Source organism: Coenobita brevimanus, chromosome 23 (assembly GCF_032717465.1).
Source record: "Coenobita brevimanus isolate Jiangsu-jjx chromosome 23, ASM3271746v2, whole genome shotgun sequence".
NCBI lineage: Eukaryota > Metazoa > Arthropoda > Malacostraca > Decapoda > Coenobitidae > Coenobita > Coenobita brevimanus.
In genome coordinates, this window is record NC_136976.1 from 57795280 (window position 1) to 57802626 (window position 7347).

The following is a 7347-nucleotide window of genomic DNA, read 5'->3' on the forward strand; positions in this document are numbered from 1 at the left end:
CTGTACACACCCCTGTTCCCGGTACACACCCCTGTCCCCGGTACACACCCCACTTCCCCCGTACACTCTCCAGTCTCCCGTACACACCTTATCCCCCATACGCACCCCACTCCCGCGTCAGTGCTCCGAACAGTCCCCAGTCCCCCACCCATGTACACTTGGCCACTTCTCCCTTACATGACCCTGCTTTATCTCCCGCCTCCTCCACAACGTAACCTCATCCTCTCCTTTATGATACCCAATTTGCATGCATTAATAGCGGCTCGTCAGGGGCTTCATGGCGCAGGATTAAAACTGTTAATTAGAACGAGTCCGGGAGCTGATAAAGGTTTCGGCTAATTAAGGGTGACAAGAGAGGGAGAGAGATCCAAGGCGAGGAGGCGGGTATTCATTGTGATAAGAGTATATTCTTGTACCTCCGAGGTCGATGACGTCTTTATTAGATCACTGCTGCCATCACCAAACGCTTTTATTCAGCTCAAGGAAACCCCATAGTACAGAAATGGTTCGTGAAGGCTGAATATAATCCTTCAAGTTTTAATTGGCTGTCCAAACTTGAATAAAATTGTCCGGCGGTAGCAAGCAGAAAAAAAGACCATCATACTGCACGACTTAACCACCTCGCACATCAGGTTTACCCTAAGCAAAGCACGTCTACTGCAGAAAGAATAGGAAAACAAAAAAAAGTTTCACTGACGAGGAGGAGGTTGTTGCTGAATAACTTCATGATCCTGTCTGGCTGCGTATATACATTATTCACGGAGGAAATCCACTGACTACACTCCAGCGGGACGAAACACAGCTGCAGCGCGCTTGAGAGGTTGTACTGTTGCCTTAGCTGTCTGAGTGTTGGACGGTGAGACATTGTGTTGTGTAGTGCGGGCTGCAGCAACATTCTTTATATGTGGATCGTTTGTAGAGTTACTTAGTCTGCGTTATCTTGCTTACCGGTAGAGATGGGTGGTTTCAACAGAGTAGTCTTAACAAAGAGTATATTCACCCTGTCTGACCTTTGGAGTCTTGCCATGGCTGGTGATGCAGGTGTTGATCTGTTGTTTGTATCTGCTGGAATGTGCAAGTTGTGGAAAGTTGATGTTGCAGTATCCTGGTTTTTGCTGGTCTGGGTGGGAATGGTTAATTGAATTTATGATGACAAGTGTGTATGGTGTTACTGTGTGTTGTTAAGTAATCTGCGTTCCCCTCCTGTCTAGATGGTAGATGGTCCCTGGCTATCATTTCTCTCTCTCTCTCTCTCTCTCTCTCTCTCTCTCTCTGTGCGTGTGTGCTCATGCGTGCGTGCGTGCATTCAGTGTTTGCATCTCCCTAAATCTGAATAGAGCTGTAATGAATTAAATGCATAGAGTAAATTAAAACCAACCTTAATGGATGAGTCTGGCTCGTAACTGAGGTGACTGGCCAACAGGATGTGAAAGTTTTGAATAATCCTTACTGGACCCGAATGGACCTAAGGGAATCTGAATGGCCCTGAACTGACACTGCCCAGATGGAAAGTTGAAGTACAGGGGCTTAATCGATCAGTATGAGCTGATTGAACCTACTGTACATGGACTCAAATGAATCTAGCAGGGCGTGAACTGCCACAGACTATCCTAAAATAACTTGACAACCGAGAAAGATTTACTTTGTGCAAAATGAGCGTTAACTGATTTTGTGTGTGTGTGTGTGTGTGTGTGTGTGTGTGTGTGTGTGATACTGAACCGGTCACAGAAAAGGTAGGATTCAGGTTCTGTATTTACAACGTGTCTTGAACTTAAGCTGTATATAAGAGTGATTGTTTATATTTTTCTCTTCACTCGTGCACTTCACAGCCAAGCTACAGTGAATATACTGATGTGTAATACACGAAAAACAAAACGGTTTGAGACATATTCTTAATCAATATGGATACGTTTTAAGCTTATCTAGCTTCGACGTGAATCTTGCCGTGGGTAGACTTTCACCAGCGTGGGCACCTTTCTGTGGAGGGGATGTAGCTCAAATGGTAGAGCGCTCGCTTAGCATGCGAGAGGTACGGGGATCGATACCCCGCATCTCCACATCTCCAGATGTTTACCTGGAAACAGGAAGTGTCTCGTTTTAGTGTAGAATATGTAGCCTGCTGTAGCAGCGGTTACAGACCCAACAAAGCACAGAATGGGGGGGGGGGAGGGAAGGGAGATCTAATGATGTCCGTATACCCTGGTGTTCTTCCGCAGGGTAGGCATTATACCCTAATACAAAGGTTGTGTTTTATGTTTTATTGTGAGGATGCAGCAGTTTCAGCCCGACATCATCACCGAAGAGGGTCTAAGTTGGGCCGAAACTGTTGTATCCTAGCAATAAACACGATTTCGGTATGTTAGTGCAGTTAATACCATTTGAACTGTTCACGATATTATGAAATGTAGACCCTTCTGCCACATACATCATCCTTACAAGTTTGTGTCTGAATATGGTACACTAATACCGTACTCTATATTCATGCTGTGCCGATACAGATCCTTTCAACAGGACGATGCCTCTTACCTTGTTCTGGCCACAAGACGTGTGTGTGTGTTAGTGAATGAGTTAGAAACAAGATCCATTTTTTTAAAAACTACAATACGTCTCTGTACAGCTGAATAAACCCGTCTTATGGTGGCATCAAGAACCTGTAAAAAACGTCATCGCATTGAAATGGAAGGAAATATATAACATCCAGTTGATCATAACCCCATCAATGCTACGACAAATTTTATTCATAATGCCAGCTACCTTTAGGCATATTCACCGACTTTAGGGGAGAGTTTCCGAATCTGAGGGGCTAGATATAGCATTAATTAACTCCTTATATAAATGTGGTGTTTCCTGAAATGAATAAAATCGTCTGGAGATAGATTAAAATGAAAAATACTACACCTTACTAAAAGTGTTTAAGTAACCGTAAAAATAAAATCGCTAAGACTGATACCACAGACCTCCTAAGGACACAAGAATACCGCCAATGGGGAAGCGGCGAGGGATAGATGTGGAGGGGTGACGCCAAGGTAGATCATCATCATCATATTATTATTACTATTATTATTTGCAGTTATACCTCTACTTTGACCTGCTGGAGTATTTTGAGTGAAATGGATGAATGGTTCCCTTCACGAGACACTATTGATAATTCTCCTGCTTCTCTGATTTACTTATCGTATTTCAGGATCTTATCCATCTCATTTATTAGTGGGAAATATGGTGATAAAGATGGTAATGATGATGATGATGATGATGATTCTGAAGGCGATGTTAATGTTTAATGAAAAAAAATGACGATACTTATGATGGTAATAATGATGATGATGATGATGATAACAAAGCTACACCTGTCCTTCATCCCTACCTGCCCGAAACACACACACACACACACACACACACACACACACACACACACACACACACACACACACAGTAAGAGGTGAATATATCTTACCTGTGCATAAGACAGGTGCCGTGGGTAGGGGACCAGGCCTATTTCTGCAACTTCTTAAAGCTAAGACAATGATAATTACGATATGGTTTATTGAGAAAACTGTACAATTGTAAGTTTTATGCATGGGAGTTCTCCTGCAGTTTCACCAAAAACAGTGAACAAAACAGAATAACAACAGGACTAGGCCTTACATAGGGAGCATGAATACAGTAAAGTGTGTGTGTGTGTGTGTGTGTGTGTGTGTGTGTGTGTGTGTGTGAGAGAGAGAGAGAGAGAGAGAGAGAGAGAGAGAGAGAGAGAGAGAGAGAGAGAGAGCTGAGGAATAGGGAAGGAGGGTGAAAATGTCTCATAGACCATGTTCTTTTCATGCAGATTCTTTATTTACCATTCAGTACAAGCCCCAACACTGGGGAAAGTTGTAGCTGAAGGCCAACCAGGAAGGGTATACTAAACATGAGAGCAAAGTAAACTGACGCACACACGGGGCAAGAGTTATCATGCTGGGTACAGTTATGCAGTTAGCAAGCAAGACACGACCTGGAAAAAAAAAAAAATAGCACAGACATACATAGCACATAAGCATACTTGCACTATCTACAACAGTTCCACTCCGCCTGGTAGAAAACGGATCTGTGGTAGTGAACCTCGGGGTCACTTTCACTTACAGTGTAATTAATGAACACGGGGATGTAGCTCAAATGGTAGAGCGCTCGCTTAGCATGCGAGAGGTACGGGGATCGATACCCCGCATCTCCAAACGTTTAGTTGAAGATGTGGGATGTAGCATACAATTTTGAAGGCATTTTTGTTGCAGCAATCCTGCATGACCTCTGGCGATGGACGTTTGAAAGTAAACATTAACATGACAGTAGAATTTAACGCCAAGGTGTTTCAGACGCAGAAATAATTAAAAGACATTCAGCTAGAAAGCCTCTTGTAGCCATCTCCACACCGGTAACATTGTTGCTAGCGTGTTCCATCCCAGCATGAAATGTAATAGGATTTCTTTGGCCCATTTAGTTCTCTAATATCTTCACCTCGTCATTTCTGATATATTATGCGCCAAAGATGTATTACTGATTCAGTATTTAGTATTCGGCCTTGTTTATAATTAACTCTGTGACGCTCAGAGTGCATTCCTTGGTACTTGTCCAGGTTACTGAGAAATAGCTTGCATTGTAAGGACCTAGCAGTAACACACCACTCATTGGCAAAGGAAAGTAAAACACACACACACACACACACACACACACACACACACACACACACACACACACTCACACACACACGCACGTACGTGCACACCAGTTTGTATTGTCGGTACTAATGCAAACTATCACACCACACGTGTGGCTAGGGTTTACAAAACTTAGGGGCAAATCTGCTGGCAGCAGGGAGTTGGCGATGTCCCCTTCACCACGATGGCATACTTTTTTATATCCTTTTCTTATCTCCAGATAATTTTATTCAGCATAGAAAAGACATCTTGCACTGGAGGGTTAATGAAGGGCATAAGTAACCCATGCATTTTGAAAAATCTCCACAAACTTGGAAAAAAAATATCTCCTGTAGATGGCAAGAATAAAATGCAAAATACGTTCCCGGACTGAAGAGGCTGACCCCCTTCACTACCAGAGGACTCCCATAGTTCCCTTACTATTATAGGTTTCCTTTAATTCCCCCACTACCAGAAGTCTCCCTTAACTCCCTCACTACCAGCCGTCTCCTTCACCTACAGTATCTCACCACCAGACGTCTCCCTTAGCTACCTTACTATTAGAAGCCTCTCTTTAACTACCTCATTACCAGACGTTAACTATCTCTCCATCAGAGGTGTCCCTTTACCTCACTACCAGACGTTTCCCTGAACACCCTTACCATTAGCAGTGTCTCTCAAGCCCTTCATTACATGAGGCCCTTCCTGAGCTTGATAAAATCGTCTGGTAGTAGCATGCACAGGGAAAAAAATCATTGCTGAGAAGACGGTAAGTGGTGGAGGTTGTTCGGGCCTTCAGTCTGAGAGGTTCATTCTGACGTGACTGAAAGCATTGATAGGTGGCACGGAAGACAACGTAGCGCCTTCTTGGCTATTAGTGTGTATTATTAACCGGAACAATTGTTTTTTGTGTTTGATTGCATTGTTTTAATATCGACGTAGTCTGCATCAGTAACATCCAGTAATATATTGGTGTGTAGTGTCCACAGGAAATCGCTAAGAAAGGCGTGTTACGAATTCCCCAAAGTCACTTTAAATACTAACCTACAGCATATCGTCCAGAGGTAGGTATGGGTAAATACAGACGGTGTGCTCTTGTGGAAAGGATCAGACTGAATAACATTTCCATCGCACTGACAGGATTAGAGATCATTTCAATCCCCTTCAGTACAAGGTGCCACTCAAGCCAAACAAAGTAAAGAGCGTAGTTCCGTTAGTGGCTTTGGAGAGGTTGTAATACCTCTTTCATAGCAGTTTATTCAGCACCTCAGTGTCCCCGTTTGTTCCACTGATGCATGTTACGTCGATGCCCATCGCGTCCTGACCGATTTTTCACCAATGATCCCCCCCATCCCGACCGATTTTGGGTTTTTTTGGGGGGCTCAAACCTCCACTTTTTGTGAGACTGTGAGCAACAATGGCAAACCACAGAAAAAGTGCTCACCTGAGCTTAGAACTGGGCTATGAGGGTGACCCTTTAAACACCTGGTACCGTGTTCTCTGAAGCCGTGCTGCAGGTGTCGCGTTTTCTATGGTAGCGGAAACTGTTGTAAACCACTCAGACTAGGTAGATATTTGTTCATTTGGTACGAATTTATATGTAGTACAAGGATATACTGGTTTTCACACAATGATATAGGCAATATAAGCGTTGTTTCACTCACTGAACACATCAACATACTGCATCTTCCTTGGCGATGTTACCTCCTCATCACTTCTGCTCATTTCCTCCTCTGGTGCCATGTAATCTTTGTCCTTCACATCATCATTGATTGGGGAATCACTCTCGCCTTGAATTTCATACCGTGGCGCGACATATTTTTACTGGCCAGGTCACTGCTGACAGGTGAGTTGCCGAGACAATGGTCTGCCGAGGGGGGAGGGGTCATGCCGGTAAGGCAGTTTCCCCACCAGGCGGCGGGTAGAGGAAGGTGTCCCGCGTATACGTACCAAAAATCATGCGTGAAATTTGAAAAATGTGCAAATGACGGACCTCACAATTGCAAAACGTATGGGTAAGTTGTGGGGACTAAGCGTGACAAAAAGTTGCAACGTACCCATACGTTACTGGGATGCGGCGGGTTAAAGCAATGTGAATAACGTACTAGTATAAGACAATGTTAAGATGTGATATGCGATAAGAATAGGAAAGGAAGAGGTGCAAGAAGCCTCCTATGCCATCCTTAACTATGAGCCTTGTTTTTGTACAGGTGGACTGGGATGTGTACTGGGGAAGGGGACTAGAGTATATGGAACTGTGATATATATATATATATATATATATATATATATATATATATATATATATATATATATATATATATATATAAGACAATGTTAAGATGTGATATGCAATAAGAATAGGAAAGGAAGAGGTGCAAGAAGCCTCATATGCAATCTTTAAATATGAGCCTTGTTTTTGAACAGGGGGACTGGGATGTGTACTGGGGAAGGGGACTAGAGTGTATGGAACTGTGATATATATATATATATATATATATATATATATATATATATATATATACCACTGTGCTACCGCGCCCCCCAGATAAAGTGGAAGATTAATAGACAGAGTGATATGGAGAAAATATGCAGATGGATAAACAGGTAAAATAGGTAATAACAGGTTAATAAGGAGACAGGTGATAGGTGGTTATGTAGTTTGGCTGATAGTTGG

General features: G+C 43.0%; 2 non-coding genes across 2 annotated transcripts; both read left to right on the forward strand.

Annotated features, from left to right (window-relative positions):
* The first annotated feature begins 1984 nt into the window (after positions 1-1984).
* On the forward strand, positions 1985-2057 carry TRNAA-AGC (transfer RNA alanine (anticodon AGC)). Its single transcript has one exon. It is a non-coding gene; the product is annotated as a tRNA-Ala (tRNA).
* Positions 2058-4137: 2080 nt separating this feature from the next.
* Positions 4138-4210, forward strand: TRNAA-AGC (transfer RNA alanine (anticodon AGC)). The gene has a single exon. It is a non-coding gene; the product is annotated as a tRNA-Ala (tRNA).
* Positions 4211-7347: the final 3137 nt, after the last annotated feature.